The sequence below is a fragment of the Marmota monax genome, unplaced genomic scaffold (genome assembly GCF_021218885.2).
Source record: "Marmota monax isolate L192 unplaced genomic scaffold, Marmota_monax_Labrador192_F-V1.1 WCK01_AAM20220418_F8-fsc00005, whole genome shotgun sequence".
NCBI classification, from domain to species: Eukaryota; Metazoa; Chordata; class Mammalia; order Rodentia; family Sciuridae; genus Marmota; species Marmota monax.
This window is the reverse complement of record NW_026692254.1, coordinates 2,810,929-2,834,628: the sequence shown is the minus strand read 5'-3', so window position 1 is coordinate 2,834,628 and position 23,700 is coordinate 2,810,929. Positions and strand designations below refer to the sequence as shown.

The 23,700-nt window shown below is 38.5% G+C and overlaps 1 pseudogene; it reads left to right on the top strand.

Moving 5' to 3' along the window:
• LOC124089177 (zinc finger BED domain-containing protein 4-like) overlaps nucleotides 1-19,028 on the top strand; it is a 65,735-nt pseudogene extending 46,707 nt beyond the window's left edge.
• The last annotated feature ends 4,672 nt before the right edge of the window (nucleotides 19,029-23,700 follow it).

Here is a 23,700-nt window from a genome sequence, read left to right as displayed (position 1 = left end):
AGAACATGGGATACGAAGATAGAAAAGAGTTTAGAGTGTTCAAAATGTGAACATAGAGAATGCAGAAGAGATGAGGCAGGTGACAGTTATGAAGAAGGAGGAGAAAAAATAGGAAGAGCAAAGTAAAGGGAGAGAGAAAGAGCGAATAAGAGAACTTAGCAGAAAGAGAAACAAATAAAAATAAATAAATAAACAAATCAAAAATCCTAACCCTTGAAAGAGAAGGCAAGGAAAAATAATTAATCTTTTAAAAAATGCTAAAAATGAGGAACGATATATATATAATTATAATTATATATATAAAATGTTCCATGGATATATCTCCATGGAACAATTATCACAGCAAGAACACCAATAAACAAATAAATAAGTAGGTAAGTAAATAAAATATTCTTAATGAAAAAATGGAAGAATCATCTCCACTGAGGTGGTCAACGGTCAATGAGTATGGTTAGATACTACCTATGTCCACCTGTCCTTTCCTTTCCCTCTTGGTCTGTGTACTGAGCCACAGAGACAGCAAGGACTGGGAGTTGTTAATCCCTTCTTCCTTTCCAGTTGCTCACCAAGCGGCCAGCTGGTTGAAATACTCTCAGCTTCCCTTCTCACCAGTAGCAGGTAGAATGGGATGGGAGTATGGTTGATTGGAGTTTTTGCACAGATGAGATCTGTGGGGATAAGTGCAGGGAGTACTGCATACATGACATACATTAAGGGCGGCGTCTAAGTGGCAAACCACTTCCCCATGTGAGGCGTGTGAGTGGCAAACCACTTACCCTGTAGGCACAGCCCTGAGCGTGAGGCCATGTGTTGCAGTCCCTGCACTTGCTCCATGGCCCATTCCTCCATTGGTCACTGCAAGGACAGTTAGCAGACATTGCATTGGTGGCTGCCTGTAATCTGCTTAGGTAACTGTGCAATAAAATCAGACCTCCTTCCTGCTTGGTCTCCGGAGGTCTTGATTAGTGACTCTGTAGCCACACTCTCCTCTACCTTGTTCCGTGGAACTCCTTGCTGGAAGAGAGAGAGCCCACGCAGAGATCAATGCACTTACTCCCTGAGTGGAGCTGCTGCAGAGTTCTATGAGGAAATTTCTGGTGGCTGGGGCTGAGGTGTAAGCCCTTAGGGACTTGGTGGGGCAGCATCTGCTCTGGAGAGATTAGATGGACACACACTGGAGGCCCGGCAGATGTCCATCTCTGCTGGGAGTCTGGATCGCAGAAGCCTCCCAGGAATTCAACTCACGGGGACAGGAGAGCCAATCCTGTACACACATTCCTGCCCAGAGATACAGCCCTCCCAGGCTTAGTGTCTGAGTGTATCCATACCCTCCTGTTCAGACTCCTGACCCTCTTCAGCTGGTCATAAGAACTGTTGGACTCAAAGGGAAAGTGAGTTGGGCTCCCTTTTATCTTTCTGACTTGAATCCCCTTGAATTTCATTACAAGTTACTTTTCAGAAGAGAAAATAACTTGGCCAATCTTCTTCATGCCTGTTTCACCCACATTTCACTAGGTACACCCTAGGACACACACCAGGCATTTGCTGGGGCAATATGGCAATGTTTGCTGTGATCTTTTGGGTCCTGGATGCAGCCAGCTGCCATGTAGCCTGCTCAGGTTGGATCCCGCCTCAGTTCTCCATTTGTCAGTTGAGAAATACAGAGCACTTTCCAAACACCAATTCACTGTGAAGCATGTGGGTCAACAAAGTTCATGATGCTTTTCTGATCTACAGGTTCTTTTCATGCCAAATCAGTCCATTGTGTTTCTCTCTGTGTGCTATCCCACCACTGCCACTCCACTGCCACAACCAGTTTGGCCCCAGTGCACCCTTTCTTGTTGTTTGTTGAACACACGTGGATTTTTGCGTCTCTAAGACACTCTGACCATTCAATATTGAATTTTAGTGAAATTCTTCTTTCACCCACCATGCTGACATGCAGTACTCCTAGTACTTGAACCCTGACCACAGAGCATCTGAAAATGTGGTCTTCCTCTAATGCACAATTTTGAATCTCAATTCTAGCTACTTCTAAGAAGAGAGAATAATGTTGGCCAAGGCAGCTCCCTTTATCCAAGGGCCATGCCTGGGGAATGACTGGAGTGTGAACCATCGACAGGCAACAATGTCAGCAGCTGGAGCAATGAGTGTTCCAGCCATGAAGGAGGATCATGGAGACACTCCATCCAGCACAACTACCCTTCCCATAAGCACAGTGAAATGATTTCCTGTAGGACCTTTTAATAATCAGTCTGTCTCCATTCACATCCCTCTAATTTCTGTTTTTGCCATAGAGAAATCTTTTCAAAAGCAAGCCAGGTTATATTAATAAGCTGCTCAAAATTCTGCAATGGCTCTTGGTGGCATTTACAGTAAAAGCAATTTACTGTTGCATTTTTAAAACATGAAATTCTCTTATGCGTCATGCCCTGAAGAACTTGCTTTTTCACTGAGCTAAATTCTCCCCATGCCGCAGATCTTACCATGGCTGGTTCCACCTCACTCTTCAATTATCAAGGCTCAAAAGTCACCTCCTCAGAAAAGCCTCCCTTGACTCCCTTAAAATCCATTCAGTACTCTAGTTATCTCTGCCATAGTGCCTGTGACACAAGTTCATTTCTTCATATTTATTACCATCTCAAACCACCAAAGTTTGGTGTTTTAACTGTACCCCTCTTCATTATCTACATCCTGCCCACATTTGAATACAGACTTATACAGGGAGAGATTTTGATTTTCCCCACTGCAGCCTAGCACTTAGAACAAAGTCTGGCATTTAATAGGCCCTCAACAAATATGTGTTCCTCTGTGAATAGATTGACCGACTCTTGGCGTAACACACTCCTGCTATCTCACCTAGCTTATGCTTTTCCACTACTTTCCGGAACCTTGGTAGTCAGCTACTAAGATAATGCTACAGCAACACACCATACACTTCTCCATTTTTCTTTCCTCCTTCTGGTATAGACAGTCCCCAGTTCATAATGGTTCAAGTTAATGATTTCTCCACTTCACAATGGTATGGAAATGATATATATTCAGTAGAACCTGTACTTGAATTTTGGATTTTGATCTCTTCCCAGATTGGAAATATGTATTATGAAACTCTCTTGTGATGCTGGACTTTAGCGGTGAGCCCTAGCTCTCCCAGTCAGCCCTGTGATGATGAGGGGGGGAAAATAAAAAGAAACAAAAAGGCACTCTACAGTGTTCTGTATTATTAAGCTCTCATGTTCAGGAGGTCAGGTGGAGGTAATGCATTTCCAACTTATGACACTTTCAACTTACAGGAGTTTTTCAGGAGGTAACCGCATCATAAGACAAGGAGCACCTGTATTTCTAGTCATTCTAAGCACCGCTGTCTCCTTTCAGCCAGAATTCACTTCCACCATCTATGACAAATACTACATGACATCACTCTCCAGTGATTCCTCATAAGATACCTGTGTCTTATCTTGATTTTTTTTTAGCATCATGTACCAAGGAATTTGTCATGGTTAGTTTATATGGTGTTGAGAGGGGGTGGGGATTCAAAATCATGAGGGAAGAATGAAAAAACAGAAAAGGGAGAAAAACCCAAGTGCATTAACAGATAGATGAGTTACTTTTATGAGAAACTGAGACTCCAAACTGCTGAGGACATTCTGAGTTAGTGTGTAGAACACACCTCAGCATCAACTCCATGGAGGAGGGGAAGGATGGGGTGTTTTCCACCAATGTTATTTATCCTTTGTCTGAAATGTATTCCTAAAGGAATTCATTCCCTTGCCTTTCAGGGCTTCCCTGTGCCACTGTGCTAAAGAAAACCCTGAAGCAGAAAAAAAGAAATGGAAACACTTGAGAACAAAAGATTTCAGCTTGGTGGGCGCTGCTGGCTACAGATGCAAAAAATTCAGGTGGATGGGGAAGATGCGGAAAGGGCAATTGTACCGCTTGCTGCTTTGGTCCTTCAAACTTTCAATGAGTGTTTTGAGGTAGGAATTGTATAACATGAGTTCAAGGCTCTGGTCTCTTCAAGGTGCCTGGCAAAGTTCTGAGTGTAGTTCTGTTTCATTGGCTTTATCTTTGTTCCTGGTTCTGCTCCAAATCCATTTACGAACTACTTCTGGGCACTGCATCCCATTTCCTCTGGAAGCCACTTCTTCCCCTGCTCTTTGCTCATGAGTTTTCAACTGAATAGAATCCATTCAGTGAAACTGGCTCCAGAGGAGGACACTGAAGTCAGGTCTGGGCAACCAGGGGATTTCTCTGGCCATAGTAACCAGTTCAGTAAAAAATACTTCCTCAAACTATTGTTGTGTCAAATAGGAAAATCAAAATTATCATTATCAAATATCTAGAAAAGTGTAGTAAAATAATTTAGGTATATTATATAAATAAATGTGAATTATAAAGATATAAATAAATAAGAACTTACAAGATACAGCTAAAGCAGTGCTAAGGGTAAAATTTATAGTCAAATACCTAAACAAATGTATATATAAATATATACATACAAACATATATTTAATTAGGAATTCTAATAAGAAGTTAGTAGGAAAACAAGATAGAACTATGGAAATCAGAATGAAAAAGTTTGATAAAATAAATAAGGAATTATAAAATAAATAAATTAAAATGTAAAACTTAATTTTAAAAAACTGACTTTCAGGGCTGGAGATATAGTTCAGTGAGAGAGTATTTGTTTAGCATGTGCAAGGCCCTGGATTCCATACCCAGCACTGCTGCAAGAAAATGTAAAAAAAAAAAAAAAAAAAAAAAAAAAAAATCCTAAAAACTACAACTGATTTTTTTTCTTTATGTTTTAGAGAAAGTAAATTAGATAAATAGTTAGCTAATGGCATGCAGAAAAATAAAATAAGAATGTACAAATAGAACAAAAAAATAAGAGCAAATAAATTATAAAACTAGAATTTGAAGACATAGATTGTTTTGCTTAAGTCTAACATTTAAAATTAGGAATGTTCTAGAAAATAAAAATAATCAAGTGAACCCCCCCAAAAAAAGTAGGAAAATATAGACTAAATGCCATAGAAACAATTGAGAAAGACATATAAGAATTTTGCTCATCCCAGAAAGTTCAAGGCTCTGGTATTTTCACAGAAGAAGTCTACAAAACCACTTAAGAATATATATTTCAATGAAAATTAAAATGGTTTCAAAGCATTGAAAAAGAAGGGGAAAGTCTAAATTCTATTTACAAATAACAGTGGTGCCAAAACTCAATGCATAAATCCTAATAAAAAAGGCAGGAGCATATTTAAAGAACAATATCACCTGGATAAGTGCTATTTTCTCTAGTAACTCAGGATTGTTTCAATATTATGAGATTTGTTGTTACATCTCAAGATAGCAATAGGTCAAAAGAAAATCAAGACTATCTCTGATACTGTAAAGCATTTAATAAAGTTCATCATCTATTTTTACTAACAAGCAAGGAAACTGCCTCCTAAATAGAAAGACTATATCCTTAATAGTATTATCTAGCTCATAAAACATAGACAGTTCCTGTTAATTGGAGGAAAAATGAAATTGGGACAAGGCAGGTATGTACACAACTACTGCTATTCTTTAACGCTGTTCCATACATCCTAGTCATTATATTTAAGCAAGAGAAAGGAATTAGAGATATTTTAAAATTGAAGTGGAAGTAGTGAAACTATATGAATTGAATATAAGATGTTCTATAATACCTGGAAAACTCAGGAGAATATACTGGAAAATAATAATAACCAGAACCAGAATTTAATAAACTGCCTGGGCATTTTAATATACAAAAATTAGCCAGGCACAGTGGTGTATGCCTATAATCCCAGCAGCTCAGGAGACTGAGGCAGAAGGATTGCAAGATCAAAGCCAGCCTTAGCAAATTAGCAAGCCCCTGAGCAAGTTAGCAAGACCCTGTCTCAAAATAAAAAAGGGCTGAAGATAAGGCTCAGAGGTCAAGCACCCCTAGGGTTCAATCTCTTGTACCAACATAAAAAAAGTCAACACTCTGCCCCTGTAAACTACACCAAATAGAAAATAGGAGGAAGAAATAATCCCAACTAAAATATTAGTATATGGAGAGTACAGAAGTAATATACAGGTTATAGAAAAAATTTAGCATGTAAATTTACATGAAGAAGACATTAAAATACTACCTGAGGAGGGGCAAGATGGCAGGTTACTAAAGAAAGAAATTGAAAAAGGCATCAGAAAATGGAAAGATCTCTCATGTTCTTGGATAGGAGAATTAATATTGTCAAAATGGCCATACTACCAAAAGATCTATACAGATTTAATGCAATTTCCATTAAAATTCCAATGGTGTTCTTCATAAAAATAAAAAAGCAGTCATAAAATTCATTTGGAAAACTAAGAGACCCAGAATATCCAAAACAATACTTTAGCAAGAAAAGTGAAGCAGGAGGCATCACAATACCAGACCTTAAATTATACTTCAGAGCTATACTAACAAAAACAGCATGGTATTGGCACAAAAACAGACTTGAAGACCAATGCAACAGTATAGAAGACACAGAGACATACTCACATAAATACATCGATCTCATACTAGACAAAAGTGCCACAGACATACATTGGACAAAAGATAGCCTCCTCAATAAATGGTGCTGGAAATACTGGAAATCCATATATAGTAGATTGAAATTGAACCTCTGTATCTCACGCTGCACAAAACTCAAAGTGGGTCAAGGACCTAGGCATTAGACCAGAGATTCTGCACCTACTAGAAGAAAAAATAGGCCCAACTCTTCATCATGTTGGCTCAGGAATGGAATTCCTCAATAAGACTCCTAAAGCAAAAGAAGTAAAATCAAGAATCAATAAATAGGATGGTATCAAAACAAGATCTTCTTTACAGCAAAGGAAACAATCAAGAACGTGCACAGAGATCCTACAGAATGGGAGAAAATCTTTGCCATCTGCACGCACCTCTGATAGAGCATTAATCTCCAGGATATACAAAGAACTCAAAAAACTTAACACCAAAAACAAATAATCAATAAATGGGCAAAGAAACTGAACAGATACTTCACAGAAGAAAAAATACAAATGGTCAAAAAATATATGAATAAATGCTCAACATCTCTAGCAATTAGAGAAATGCTAATCAAAGCTACACTGAGATTCCATCTCACTCTTGTCAGAATGACAATTATCAAGAATACAAGTAACAAATAAATGTTGGGGAATATATGAGGAAATGTTCACTCACACATTGCCAGTGGGACTGCAAATTGGTGCAACCACTCTGGAAAAAAGTATGGAGGTTTCATTGAAAACCTAGAATGGAACCACCATTTGTCCCAGTTATCCCACTCCTTGGCTTATACCCAAAGGACTCAGAATCAGCATACTGCAGTGACACAGCTATATCAATGTTTTATAGCAGCTTAATTAACATTAGCTAAGCTATGGAACCAACCTAGGTACCCTTCAACAGATGAATGGATAAAGAAAATGTGGTATAAATACACACAGTGGAATATTACTCACCCATAAAGAAGAATGAAATTATGGCATTTGCAGGTAAGTGGATGGAACTGGGAAATATCATATTATGTAAATAAGCCAGTTCCCAAAAACAAAAGGCTCACTGTTCTCTCTGATATGTGAATGCTAAACCATAATAAAGGAGGAGGGTAGAGAGGAGGAGTATAGAAGTTCATTGGATTACACAAGGGGAATGAAGGGAAGTAGGTGGGGTGGGAATAAGAAAGATCCTAGAATGAGTCTGACATAACTTTCCAATGCTCATATATGAATACATGACCAGTGTAACTCCAGGATCACAATTGAATGGGTTGCACTCCATGTAGGTATAACATGTCAAAATGCATCTTACTGTCATGTATATCTAAGAATAACAAATTTAAAAAATGCTACATAAGAATATGCAAAATTCATGCACCATTTGGGAATAGAAAGGATGAGTAATGTATTTTAACTCATTAAAAATATGTATCCATGGTCTGGGGTTGTAGCTCAGTGGTTGAGCACTGGGTTTGATCCTCAGCACCACATTAAAAATAAATAAATAGAAGATATAGTGTCCATCTACAACTAAAAAATATTTTTAAAAAATATGTATCCATAAGACATGAACAACAACAACAAAAAACTAGGTAACTAGTAGAAGGAAAAAATGAGGGAGGGAGGAGGGGGAGGAAAGAAGGAGAAGAAGTACTAGGGACTGAATTAGGGCAGATTATATTCCATGCTCTTATAATAATGTCAAAATGAATCCTAATGTCTTATATAACTGAATAGGACCAATAAAAAGAAAAGGAGAGAGAAAAACTAATAAAAAACTAATAGAAAAACTAATAAAATAAAACAATTTTATATATATATATATATATATATATATATATATATATATATATACCAAAAAGATTTTTTTAAAGAATGAATTCTGAATTATTTAAAACTTAATCTACAGTTTATATGAAAAAGTAAATAAAAAACAACCAGAATGTGAATGAAGAAGAACTATTACAACCAAATATTAAAACATATTTTGAAGGTCTAATACAATCCTCAAAAACAAGACACAAAGAGGAAAAAAATTACAAAGCAAATTCAAATTTTACTGAGAGCTGGTACATGATAAAGATGTTTCTGCATATCAATGGGAAAGACAAATTATCCACTGAGTGGCACAGAAACAACTAAGCAGCTTGAAAGTAAAAATACATATTTGTGGGGTTGGGGTTGTGGCTCAGTGGTGGAGCACTTGCCTGGCATGTGTGAGACACTAGGTTCATTTTTCAGCACCACATAAAAATACAACAAAAAAAAATTTTAAAAAATTAAATAAAGGTCCACCAACAACTATATATATTTTAAAAAGATACGTATTTGTGGGGCTGAGGTTGTGGCTCAGTGGTAGAGTGCTCGCTTAGCACACGTGAGGCAATGGGTTCAAACCACCACATTAAAAAAAATGAAATAAAGATATTATGTCCACCTACAACTAAAAAATAAATGTTTTAAAAAAATATTCGCATCTGTGTCTCAGCCTGTGCTAAATAAATTTTGGAGAGATAAAAATACAAGTGTACAAAGTCCCCACAGCACTAAACAAACACGTGGGTTTGTTGTTGTTGTTGTTGTTTGTTTTTTGTTTTTTATCATCTTGAAGTGGAGAAAGTCTTTTTAAGCACAAAGAAATAAAAGAAGGAATGGGGAGGAGAGATTACATACAAATTATCATTCTGGCCTCACAAAATCACATTCTTTTAAAAAGCCAAAACGCAAATGACGGTCTCTGGAAAATCAGCAGCAATTTCCTTAATACGTAAGTTAGTAGAGGTAATTTCCTTCAGATACAAAGAGATCCCACAAAGGAAGTTAATGAGGGAACCACAACCCATAGAAAAAAAATGGGATTAGGATACCTTAATCATATAAAATAATGTCCAACCTCATTTACAATAACAGAAATTCAAATGAATCTGTAATGAAATTATGTGTTAATTATGTGGGTTTTTTTTTTTTAATTATCAGATTGGTAAAATCAACAGATCTGATCTGGGGGAATTACAGAGAAGCAGTCCTTTGATGGATCTGAATACAGTATCTCTCACAGGCATGTTGTCTCTCTCTTTGCTAAAATTAAAAATGCAAATGCCCACTGACTCAGAAAATCGGTGCTAAAAATTCATTTTAATATGTTGCTGACATGAAAAATGACATGTGTGCAAGGATATGAATTGCAGCCTTGCTTGGAATAGTAAACAGCACAAAAATTTAGTAGTGGGGGCAAACTCAGTAAGTGAACCTTTATCAGCATGATGGCGGACTACACCAGCATTACCAAGATCATCCAGATCTGCATATCGTGATGTAATAGGACCAAAACACAAAGCATGATGTTGTATTTCATTTGGTTCAAATATGGAGACATACATACACATATTTAAAATTTAGCTGAAAGAATACACAAGAAACAACTAATAGATGGTGGTCGCAGGGAAAGAAGATTGATGGAAGACATAGTAGAAAATAGTTTTACTGTCCCCTGTATGAATTGTTCACTTTTTATATTTCTTCCATGCACATATTATCTACTCAGAATATTTTTAGTTAAAACATTAAAACACAAAATATTAAATTCGCACTGTGGGACTCTGTGGTTTTCCTCTAAGTAGGAATGTGGTTGCTGGTGTCAAGTGAAAGGTAGAAGATGAGACAGGAGTTAATACTGCTGTTCTCCAGGCTAGACAAATGTTTTAAAGAGACAACACATTTCAAGCTGAGAAGACCCTTTTGTTTACTTGCTTCTGAATTGAAAACGATGCCTTCAATTATCACTCAAACTGTAAACACCATCAGCTGCTCTAAAAATATTTTCTGAGTAAATGCCACTTATACCTTCTGGCATTTACTCAAAGCATTTTTTAAAGCAGCTGGGAATCTTGTTAGCAAAGCTCTGGATTAGGGAGCGACAGCAAACTAAGGAGAGGCTTGAATTCTGGAAATAGCACAAAGGAGAAGAAATCAGCAAACACAAGAGGGGCTTTAATAAATGCTTCCCCTATGACCAACAAATTCTCCGTGAACATCAAATATGGACAAACAGTTGCCGTGTATTTTAGCGGGTTCCATGACATGTACATGAGTATTCTTGCCTCGGGCAATATGGAGTAAAAATAAGGATGGAAGGTAAGTAGAATATTAGGTAGTGAAAGAGAAAATTATGTCACAATTTTAAATATTCCCAAAGAAACCCTTTTGAAAATTTTTTCTTTAGCATTAGAATATTTGCAAATTACTCCGGCAAGAATATTAGCGAGTTACTTTGAACTTCTGATGAAAAAAAATATTAAGGAATTATCCCCTTTCCCTAAAAGTAATGGAAACATTTCTGTATGCCCTTACCAAATAAAATCGTTTACTAACTATAAATGAATAGACAAACAAACAAACCCTTCTGGAGAAACAGAGAGAAGAGTTGAGACAAATAAGAGTCCTAAAGAGAGTCCTAAAGGTGTATCAGTAAATCAAGCATTGTACTACAGAATTTTGTGCAACAGGAAAGTAATATGATCATTTAAAATAATAAGAAAGTCAGCCCAGGATCAACCAGAATGTATACAGAAGAGAAACAAGTAATTGGCTGACATTATCATTCTCTTCTTTCAATGGAGTAAAACAAGAGAACTGTATACAGCCATAAATTTCATAACTTAATAAGATCCCTTCCACTTTAGTGGTATACATGCCCAAATCCCTACATAATTGGATGCAGGAAGCATTTCAGTGACAAGATTGAGCTTGTCACTAAAGCCTTTTTCTAATCTTCCAAGCTCATGTCTCTTTCTTCTATACACATGCCCAAGTATTCAATTAGATTATACTTTTTATATAAATTATCATCCGTTTTGGATGATAAAATGTCCAGTGAAAGAGATTATCTTACTCCATTTTCATTGAATAGAGATATCCATTAGCTGATTAAATTCAACTGCCATTTGCGGAGAGACCTAGTGAAAATTAAGCTTCTGAAGGTGGCTGAGTCTGGTATGAGATATGAGTTTTCCAAATTTCTCTTGATAAACCCATGAACCTACAGCTCCTACACATTTCAGATGGTCTAAATGGATCCTAAAGACAAAGTAACATTCAGATTACCCATGTACTTGGAGGACCTAGCATTTTCTAACTGCTTTCTAGACATCAGATGGTTTCATTTTTAAAATGCCCTTGAAGGATAAGGGATATTGGTTATTCTACTTTAAGTAAGTGGAAACTCAAATAGCTCACGTCATAATCTGAACATTTGTCCTTTTGTCTATCTATTCCCCCTCTACCCTGTCTCTGTACTTAGGAAAGCATCTGTTGAATCAATTCCAATGGAGGGTTGACCCCACCAGCCATCATGAAAGACTGAGGAGGTTGTGACAGTGGGATCCTTCCTCTGGAAGGAGCTTGGCTTGTTTATTTAGATTTCATAAACGGATAAAAATAACAATAATTTTTAAATTTTATTTTTAAATGACCACCATTACTTTCTAACAGGATGTGAGCCCTCTTGGACGTGCCACAGCCTTGATTCAGATTGGACATCTCCACTCTCATTTCCTGTGTTATATTGATTTTCACACTGTGCTTGCTGGTTAACTTCCAAGACTGAACCATATATATATTCAATATTCTATCACCAAAAGTAATGTCGCTCAATCGAATGTTGAAATTAGTAACTCCCTTTACATAGTTGATGATGTGTTCTGAAGATGTCACTGTATCTCCCTTGAATTCTAAAATATCCCTCAGCACCACTGTGAATTGGATTCAGTGCCTCAGGACACCCAGTGAATGCCCTGGGAGCCATGGAGCTAGACAGAGAGAGCAGTCAGTGTATACTCTGAGGAAGGAATATTTAAGAAACAGCAAGGGATCCAGAATTGCTGCAGTAGCGATGAGTGAACATGAAACTAGTAGGAATATAGTCATTGCAAGAATTTGAATTTTTACTCCACTCAAAACAATTCCGATTCAAGGAATTAATGATCTGGTTTATTATTTACATTATTATTTTACTAAATGAGGATTTATTTGCTATTTTAAATACTTTTTACAGTAATTTTAGGTTCACAGCAAAATTGAGAGGAACATCACAGTTATTTATCTCATTTACCCTCTGCCTCCTCTCTTGTGTGGCCTCTCCTGTTTTCAACATCCCCCTCCAGAGTAGAGTATTTGTTACAGCTAATCAACCTACATTTCTTACACATTTTTCCAAACCCTATAGTGTACACCACCAGATGTGTGGATATACTTTAGACTTTGGGTGGTAAGTCTTTATCAACTGTAACAAATGTACAACTCAGTGATTTTCCCCTGAAGATATAATGTTTTAGTCAGCTTTGTGTTGCTATGACCAAAAGACCTGAATAGAAGGAAAAGTTTATTTTTGGCTCATAGTCTCAGAGACACCTTCCATGGTTGGCTGGGGCCAAGTTGAGACAGAATGTTGTGGCAGAAGGGTGTGGTGGAGAAAGGCAGCTCAGGACATGACAGCAGGAAGCAAAAAGAGCTTAGATCATTGGGAACAAAATATAAAACCCCAAAACATGCCTCCAGTGACCTACTTCCTCCAGTCATGCCCTATGTACCTACAGTTACGAACCAGTTAATTCATGCAAGTGGATTGATCCAGTGACAAGGCCTAACTCTCATAATCTAATCATTGTACCATCTTGCATTATTTCATACATGAGCCTTTGGGAGATACTTTATAATCAAACTATAGCAATAAAGATCACTCTTTTGTGCACAATTCTGTGAGTTTTGATAAATACAATCACCTCCACAATCATGATACGGACAATTAATTCCATCATCCCCCCAAATTCTCCCATTTCTCTTTGAAATCCACCTCTATCCCATTTCTAGTCACTGGAATTCATTGTTCTTTTTTCAGTTTTCCCAGAATATAAAACAAATGAAATCATATATCAAATAATGTGTAGTTTAGAAAGCCTGACTTCTTCCACTTTGCATAATACATTGGAGGTTCATTTATGCCATTATGGGTAGTAGTAATTATCTTTTGCTTTTATAACCATTGTATGGATATACCATAATTTGTTGCTCCATTTCCCAGATGAGAGACATTGAGTTGTTTCTAGTTACAGCAAACATGAGTAAAGCTAAAAAATACATAATTCAAAATGGATCATAGATATACTGTGAAAACAAAAACTATAAATTTAAGAATAATCTTTATGATCTCATTTGGTCAAACATTTCCTAGATACAGCATCCAAAACACCATGATCCACAAAAGAGCAAATAGATACAGTAAACTTCCATCAAATTTAAAAACTTATTTGTAAAAGACATTTTTAAGACAATGAAAAGGCAAGACATAGATTAGGAGAAGATATGTGTAAGCAACATACACATCTGATAGAGAACATTTTTAGAACATATAAAGAACTCTCAGAACTCAATAACAATAAGATAACCCAGTTTTTAAGAGGACAAAAGATTTAAATAAACACTTGAACAATGAAGATATACAATGATAAAAAAAGCATATGGAAAGATGCTCCAAGTCATTAGAAAAATGCAAAAAAACACAATGCAATATCACAATATATTTATTAGAATAAAAAAATTTTAAAAAAACATAAAATCTGAAAATACCAAATGCTAGAGAGAAATTGGAGCTATTAGAACTCTCAGACATTGCTGGTAGGAATGCAAAAATGGCACAGCCATTTTGGAATCCAGTTTGGCAATTAATTATAGCCTTAATTATATGCTTATCATACAACTCAGGAACCTAATTCCTAGATATTAATCCAAGTTAATTGAAAACAAGATTCATATACAAACCCAACTTATGCTTTAACACGATCATTTTGGCTGCTATGTTAGGTATATAGTATGTAAGAGGTGTATAAAGTCAAAGCTAAAAGCAGAAACAATGGATAGGGTGGTTAAATAATCCAGATGAGAGATTTATATTCATGATGAAGCCAGGAGGATTTTCTAATAGACTAGATGTGAGATATAAGAAAAAGAAAAGTATTTAAGTAAGAAAAAGGATAGGTTTTGCTTCAGTGGAATGAGAATGACCAGATGCAAGCCAGAGGATGAGGGGAAGAAAAGAAATTTATTTCTAGACATATTATAGTTAGATATGAGGTGTCCCCCAAAAGCTCATGTGTGAGACAATGCAAGAAAGTTTAGAGGTGAAATGATTGTATTATGTTAGTCTTAACCTAATGAATACACTAATGCACTGATAAGGATTGATAAGGATTAATTAGGTGGTCCTAATAGGTAGGTAGGATGTGACCTAGGGAGGAGGAGGGTCATTAGAGGATGTAGCTTTGGAATATATATTTTGTCTCTGGAGAGCAGAGTCTCCCTCTGCTTCCTGGTGGCCATGTCCTGAGTTTCTTTTCCCTGCCATACCCTTCCATCATGATGTTCTCTGCTCAACCCAGAGGCCCAGAGCTACAGAATCAGCCAGACTGAGACCTCTGAAACCATAATCCCCAAATAAAATTTTCCTCCACTAAAATTTTTCTTGTCAGGTCTTTTAGTCACAGTGGCAAAAAAAATTGATGAAAACATGTTATCATGAGTTTTCTCTTGGACATCGCAGGGGAGATGTTAAAGTAGGTAGTTGGGTGGATGTGAGTTTGGGGTTCAGGAAAGGGATTTAAGCAGAGAATGTGATGGATATCATTATCCATGGTACATGTATGAAGACACAAATTGTTGTGAACACACTTTATATACAACCAGAGATATGAAAAATTGTGTTCTATATGTGTAATAAGAATTATAATGCATTCTGCTGTCATTTATTTTTTAAAAAATCAATTAAAACTTTTTTTAAAAAAAAGAATAATAATAAATTAATAAACAAACGAATTTGGAAATCAACATCAAATAGATTATATTTAAAGTCATGAGACCAAGTGAGATTACAAAGGAGACTGAGTATAGGTGTTGATGAGAAGAGGACCAAGGATTGTATCCGGGATTCTCCGACACTAAGAGGCCTCCCTGCCATTCTCCTGAAATCCATGTGCAGGTGTGGCCATGATGATACTTAAGGCAATTGTAGCAACACCCCCAAACATGAGGATAGGAGCCCCAAACAGAAGTTTTTGGAATAATATGTAGGCTGTGGTTCTGGCCAGGTAGAGTTCCTGGTCTTGTCTGTTTTTCTGTACCTAACTTGCAGCCTTCCTATCAATGCCCAGCCTTCCCAATTAAGTCCACCTAAGCCCAAGTAAGCAAGAATCTTAGCTGCCTGAAACCAGGAACCCTAAGCAAAGCCAAGTAATCCATCCAAGTTTATGTCAATAGCAAAAAGTGAGACCAGAACTGGGACAAACTGTGACTGCCATCAAAGGAAAGTTTTGCCTTTTGCCACTAGATAGGAACTTATTCTGTCATACATAGATTCCCTTACTCATAGACATCTCAACTTTAGAGTAAATTTTCCCAAATAAATATTTATTATTACAATATTATTCTTATAATAAGCTAATGTCACTTCCTTAACTTTAGCATAAATGCATTGATTTGGTTTTAGAGATATGTTAATATGAATTGAAGTAGGAAATGATTAAAGCTCTGGGAATATCCAATCTCAAATTATTTTACAGATATGGCTACTGTCTCTAAATTAGCATGAAATTCATATAAAATATCTGCTCTGCTGCTTTTTACATTTGCACTAATGTTGGAATCTGCAATGTAATGGATTGTTATCTGAGACTTCTTTTTCTAATTCTGATGACCTAATTATTTGCCCTATTTTCAAAGTGGCAGAATAATGAAGGATAAGAAGAAAGAAACTCTAGTTGATTGCTAAAATAATTAAAATTGTGGCTTGAAAAGTTAGTTATCTTTTCTTCCTTATGTACAAAGTATCTTTAATTCTCATGGAATGTTCTATTGGGAAATCTCAAAAAGAAAACAAGTGCTTTTCCTCTGCTTCTCCCATTGGTTATTTAAAAATCAAAGTTATTTTTAAAAGTAAATAAGTGTACGTGTATACTATGCATAAATGATATTTTCTTCTCATGTCTTCCCTCCAAATCCAGATGAGAGAACTAAGGTCATCTTAGACATCTCATTTTAGAATCAAGAAAAACAGAAATATTTCAAGCAAAACACATAGTGGCTCTAAATGCTACATCAATAATTTCATCTTAGGCTGGATGTAAGATTCTGCAAGGCAGGTGTATTTGGTCAATGCTACGCATTTTCTATTGTGGTTTCTTTGGCATGCTTCCAAAAGGAGAGCATTTGTATCCCACAATTGAGAAGAAGTTCCAATGTTGGAAATCCTATGATGATTAAATGGCATTTGGATTTGTTAAACAAGGAAACAGACAAACAAAAGACATCCAATCTAGAAATTAATTCCCCTTCTTATGGATAAGAATTTTAGATGATTTTGTTATAGTTAGAAGCCTGTCAATAAGAGAATAGAGTACTCATCAATACAGGGGCTGTGGAAGGTGTATGCGTCTGGTGCCGTCTTCTGTAGAATAAGAAGGTTTTGAAAAGACTGAAGTCAGAGGTCTGGCACCACTTCCTACCGGCCCCCAGGGACAGTCTGAAGGCTATGTGTTGGTACTGTGGCTGCATCATCAGTTGGGAGAAGGAGGACATAGGCACCTGTGGCATCTGTTCAGATGCCACCTTGAGGTTGTCAGGACCCAGAAGGGCTTCCTGGGTGTGGGTTTGGTGAACTCTCTGTATGCCACTTTGGCTTCTGTGAAAAGTTTCTCCCCCAAGGTACCTGGCTTGCCAGTGGTGGTCAGAAGACCACCTGACCACCTTTCCTGTTAGCAAGAAGAGCTCAATGCTGTGGAACCACTTCTCCATTTGCTCTGCCGACTCCACCCAGGTGGTGTGCCTGCACTGAGGCCCAATCAACCTGGGCACTAGCTGCCTCCTGAGGCCCCTGCAGAGGTTCGTCCACCACGTGCTCAAGGCAGATGTCCATCTGAGATCCCCCCTTCCCGCTCTCCAGGTATCCAGGGCCCCTGAACACTAAGTTGTCAGGCACTTCCTCCTTCCATGACCCCACTGAGAAGTTTTATGACTTTTACCCAGTTGCCAAAAATATCACCAGTGGAGATGATCTCACCTGACCTCCAGCCATATTCCTTGTGGACAACGTTGGCTTTAACAGGCTGCTGGAACACTTGAAACCTCAGTACTCTTTGCCCTCCCCTTCCTACTTCTCAGGACAGCTATCCTGTGTATGAATAACAATGTGAAGCAGATGATTCTGTCACAGCTGGAGAGGTCAAGAGCAGCATGGTCCACTTCACATCAGGAATATGGATGAGCACCCAGACTCACAAGTACCTGACCCTTCCCACTCACTGGGTCACTTCCATGTTGTTAGCTCACCCACACTTGTGAAGACCACCATTATTCAGCAGTTTTGGGTAGGTCAGCATTTCAGAGGTGTCAGCAACAGCATCCAGAAGCAGCTGGAGTGCTGGTGGGAAGCCGGGGTGACCTCCATGGGCCTGCATGTTGGCATCACGGTCACCAACAATCCAAGCATCTACAAGACTCTCAATGAGGTAGAGCGCTTGAGCATCAGTGCTTCAGCCACACAGTGAACCTGATCACAAACGAGGCCATCAAGAGCCAGAGGATGGTGCAGAATCTACTGAGCATCGCTTGGAAGCTGTGCAAGCAGGTCCCCAGTCCCTCAAGGTAAAGGGGAAACTGGCAGAGCTGCAGCAGGATTACCAAGATGTCCATAGAGTGCAACTTCAGATAGCTGATGAACCGCGACCAGTGAGAGGTCATGAAGTCCATGTGTCACACACTGAGACCCTCTGACACTGCGAGCTGGGAGATGAGTCCCCACGTGTCTACTCTGTGCCAGGTCATCCCCATGATCCACATCCTCAGCAGAAAGGTCCAGATGCTCTTTGGGGAGATGATGGGCATCCACACCATGCAGAAGTCACTGAAGGAAGCCATGAAGAGCCACCTGTTCACCACCTTCCACAACCTGAGGTACGTCTTTGCCACATAGCTGGACCCTGGCTACAAAGCCTCCCTGTTCACAGAGGAGAAGGTTGAGCAGTACAGGCAGGATTTAATCAGGGAGCTAGAAATTCTGAATTCTACCTCAGAGGACACAGCTGCCTCCGATGGCTGTGACTCAGGTCCCTTATAGAGACTCTGGTGGAGGCAAGAGCCTGTGGTCACTGGTGGCCAAGGTGAAGAGAAGAGACCAGGGGAGAAGCCGCCTGAAGACATGGTGCTTGGAGGAGCACAGCTGTGACCCGCTCACCTACTGGAAATTGAAGAGATCATCCTGGTCCAGGATGTCAACTTTGGCCATGGGATTTTGGGGCAGTCCCCCAAGTACCGTTCCTTCAGAAAAGCTGTTCAGAACATCCATGTAGAATGGCAAAATCGGCCAGCTCTGGCTCAAGATGGAGCATTTTGAAAAACTTATGTTTTTGAAAGTGAATCTTCCCTTGATACACGTTCAGTATTGAGCTCACGATGGAGCTGCCAGATGAGAGATAGTGCTCGTTGTAGTGCTGGCTGGCTGTCATCTCAGGGCTGTGGCCTGCCTAGTGGGGCCATGTGGGACACCAGGCCAGTGTCAGAGGCCACCTGGAGGCTTGCAATGCAATGTCACATGTGCTTTACTCCTCTCAGGCCAGGTCACAGTGTGTTTGAAAGTCCACTAGAAGCAGCAGTCCACTTAGGAAGTGGGATGATCAGGTTTTAATTCATAGCTACAATGTTTTTTTTTGTTTGGTTTTTTTTTTGTTGTTGTTGTTTGTTTGTTTTTTTTAAGAGAGAGAGAGAGAGAGAGAGAATCTTTTTTTTTTAATATTTATTTATTAGTTTTCGGCAGACACAACATCTTTGTTTGTATGTGGTGCTGAGGATCCAACCAACACCCCCGCCCCCCGGCCGCACACATGCCAGGCGAGCGCGCTACTGCTTGAGCCACATCCCCAGCCCAGCTACAATGTTTTTTAAAAGTTAGGGGTCAGTAGTTTGTATACTAGAATGAAGACAAGATGAAAACAATTTATCCTGTAGGCTTTTTATTTAATTGTGTAAAAATCTTGAATCAGATAAGATTCAAAAGAATGTTCTGGAAGCTGTTTAAGACAGAGATGAAGCATTTGAAAACAAAACTATACTTCAGTCAGTCATGGAGTGTGCAGTTGTAGCTATGTGGTCACGGAACATTCCCATTTCATGTCTTTGCATTCAGGGTTACATGGCCAGTGTCCTGAGTTCCTTGAAATCAGAGCCAGGTGTGTGTCCACACTGAGGATTCAGCCAGCGCAGAGCAGGACTTGCAGCAGGGGGCCTGTTGATCAGGTCTTTGCACCTCTGACCAAGCGTCCTTGAGCAGTGGAGCTCTGCTATGTGCACTGACCCAAGGTGCTGAGACCACAAGCCCAGGGGCCCCTAGAGGCAGCTGGCTGACCAGTGGTGTTGAGGAGGGGCCGTCTGGCATCTTGCAGTGGAGAGGCTAGCTAGCCTCTTTTTCTTTTCTTTCTTTTTTTTTTTTAACAATAGGGAAGATTCAGTCACCACAGGAGTATTTTAGAATCCCAAGGACATCAGAATGAAATATTAATTGTCATATTCTTTTAACAATGTGTCTTCAAAGTTTTCGCTTTAACATTAAAAAAAAAAAGGTTCATTTTCTCATTTCAAATCATTAAGTGTCCTGGGTGAGAGGAATTGCTCTATGACCGTTTAGGAAAGTTGTCATTTTGTTGAAATACTGTACCTATATTAATCTAAATTTGAGTGGACTATGCTTTAGTGTATTTATAAATGATGAATTTAGTTTCTGAAATTAAACTTTTTATTTTCAATTTTCAAAAAAAATATATAGGAGTTGTGGTTTTCTGGACTTTCCAATAGAGAGAAAAAATAGTGTTTATCTGATATTGTACATTTAAACAAACATAAGTCTTTCTAATCAAATTTTCAAGCTAATATCCCAATGTCCACTCAGCTGAAATAAACAGGTCAGCACTGGGCCACTGAGTCCTGACACCCAGCACTTCCTTAGGCAGAGTTTGTCTGAAGTGAATATTAGAAGAGACTTGAAGGCCAAAAAACATCTTTTTGCAACGCTAACACACTTAAGAATGCTGATTTGTTTTTTGTAAGATCCTTTTCACAGCACATAAACAGTTTCTTTAAATGGCAGAACCCCTTTCACATCAATTAAACCCTTTATTAAGACAGGCAGCTTGAAAACCCATTTGCAATTCCTATTCAGGATCACAGACAGCTGAGAAGGAGAGGCCCTGCTCAAGAATACAACCTAGAGGGGAGGCAGACAAGCAAGTATTTTTATAAGGCAGAATAAAATAAGTCATCCATTAAAGGTGAATGTGAATCATTGTAGAAAGAAGAGAGACCATATTATAGGGGCATCCTGGAAGATTATGGGAGAATGAGAGCTTTATCCTGAGTCTTTGCACAAGTGGAGGAACCAGGGGACTGTGTATGTATGTCTTCATTCATTCGCGCATCCATTCACTCAACTGATATTTATTCAGTGCCTACAATGGACCAGGCACTATTCTATGCACTGGGGCTACAGTGGTAACTATGACAAAGTCCTGCCCTGTGTGTTAGAGCTACATGCTAGTGAGGGAGAAAAAAAAAAAAACTACTACAGTTTCAGTCACTAGCAAGAGCTCTCTAAAAAGCAAAGCAGAGTAAGAGGGTTGACAGGGGTGGTGGACCTAGAAAACATTTCAGGGGAAGGAACATTAGGGAAGAAGAGAAACAGTACAGTTTTCCAGGTGACAATAATGCAGCTGAGTTTTAGTCCAAGGTAAGTAGAAAGCACTTCAGTGTTTTAAGAATGGAGGAGGGACATGAACCGATTCATTTTGTTAATGAATGATGTAGCAAACTGACCACAGGGACACCAGGAAGGAAGCAAAAGGACCAGATAAGAGAACCTCAGCCCAGGCTGGAGACATTAAAGGTGATATAAGATTGATAAGTGTCAAGAAGGTAAAGGTTCAGATCTGGAGCTCTATTCTTTTCAGGGGAGTCAGAATTGGATCTCAAATTGGATGGGGAAAGTAGTTGGATTGAGAGGATATAAAGGTGATCTCTGATCCAAGGAGTTCAGAGAAAATGGAAATTATCTGTAACTGGAATAGAATAAAGAAAAACAGATAGGGAATGAGTCAAAAGTTGGCAATGCCTATCAGGTATCTATTACAGATATCTCCTCTGTTATATTCTACAATATAATCTATTTTGTGCTAGATTCTTTCATCAGAATCTTCAAGATCTAGAAAATGAAAAGTCAGTATTTTAGGCTTAAAAAAAAATACTGTGCTGGTGGAAGAAGAGCAACTTAGGAACTATAAATAAGGTAATGACTGGTAAACAAAAACAGGCAAAAGACTGTGGTGGTTGGTGGAAGCCTGGAGGACCTGTCAGACCAGGTTTTGGAAAACTTGAACCCTGCTCCCTATTTGGAAGTGTTGTCCAACAGAGGCGGCTGGACATAGAGGATAAGAAGGAAGCAGGTTTACTGGTGGCAGCCAGGTTCAGAAGGGGGGCTTTCACCATAGTCCATCAAACCCTCCTAACCCTGAGTTCAGAAAGTTTCAGACCTTTATACCCAGTATGAAGGGGGAGAGGCTCAGAGGCTCACAATCTGTAGAAATCCACACAAATTCAGCTTTTTCCAGAACAGTGGATCCCAGGCCTGGATACAAAATCAAGAACTTTCTCTGCAGGAATCAGCGCCCAGAATAGGTAGAGTTCTCCCCTTCCCTCCCACCTGCTAGCTCCACAGGGCCTGACTATTGTCTATTGAAATGCAAACGCCTCTGTGCAGGCCTAGGGTTAGTCTTTTTTTTTTTTTTTTTTGTATCACATCCTGCTTCTGCAACACACCTTTCCATGAAAACTCTGTTGCAGGAATTCTTGCTGATAGTCTAAGAACAGTTATGGTGAGGGTCTCTTGGAGAAGCTTAATTAAGATTTTCTATGGAGAAGGGGTGCTTCTACAGAAGAAGTACTGGGTGTAGAAGAGGGGCACCCAAATAATATCAGTTTCAAGGCAGAAACTGTGAGGAGAGTGTGAACAGATGACCTGAAAAAGGAATCTACTTGAACCAGAAAGTTTCACAGTGGCTCAGAAGAGAATTAATTGAAGCTCCGAGATAAAAAGGGTTTTAGGGATGAAAAGAAAGGGCAATGCATTTCAACAGAAGATGCAGGAGCATTCACTCCTTAGTGTACACCCAACAAAAATGCCTGTATCTTCCAAAAAATATAAAAACCAAAGCCAGAGAGACACCCAGTAAACCCATTGTCAATTTAAAATAATGTTGAAAATCCATTTAATACACAAAAACTACTGAAAAACATTGTAGCCCAGTCTTTTTAAAAATCCTCATGATACTAACATTAGCCTAAAGTTGGGCAAAATCAACTTATGACAAACGTATTTTATAATCATATTACACATCTCATATAATTCATTGAAAAGATGAAAACTGAAAGTATAGTTTCTACTGAAGTCAAAAACTCTTTAAATCAAACCAGCCTAAGTCAAGGATCATCTGTCTAGCAATAAAACAAACCTACTAGGTGTAGCAATGGTTTAAACAACCAATAAAATATAACATTGAGTCAAAAAAGCCATACATAGAAAAACACATGCTTCATGATTCCATCTAGGTAAAATAGTAAAACAGACAAAACTAACCTGTAGGATTAGAAGTCAGGATAGTGGTAACCCTTGCAGGGAAGAGAGGGTCTAGTGGAAGGGCCATGTGTTTTCTTGGGTGGCTGTTAAACTTTTGTCTCTCCATCTGAGAGCTGTGTTCATTAATAAAAAGGCATCGGTAATAAGTGAGTCCAACACTGTGACCTGTTGCAATTTCATGTATCTCAATAAAAATTTTACATTAAAACATTACTAAACTGGAAAGTCTGGTGTCACAGGGCAAGGGCCTGCCACAGAGCTGAGGTGGCCTCTTTCTCACCGGTTCTTATAATTGTGCCAGAAATATTCTGAACATGTCACTCAGAGTAGCAGACATGAGTTTATTAGAAAGGATGGAAAAGGGGAAAAGAGGACACTCTCAAAGGACAGAACAGGTCCTCTCAGAGAGGAGAACAGCATGACACTCCTGCCCTTCCTTT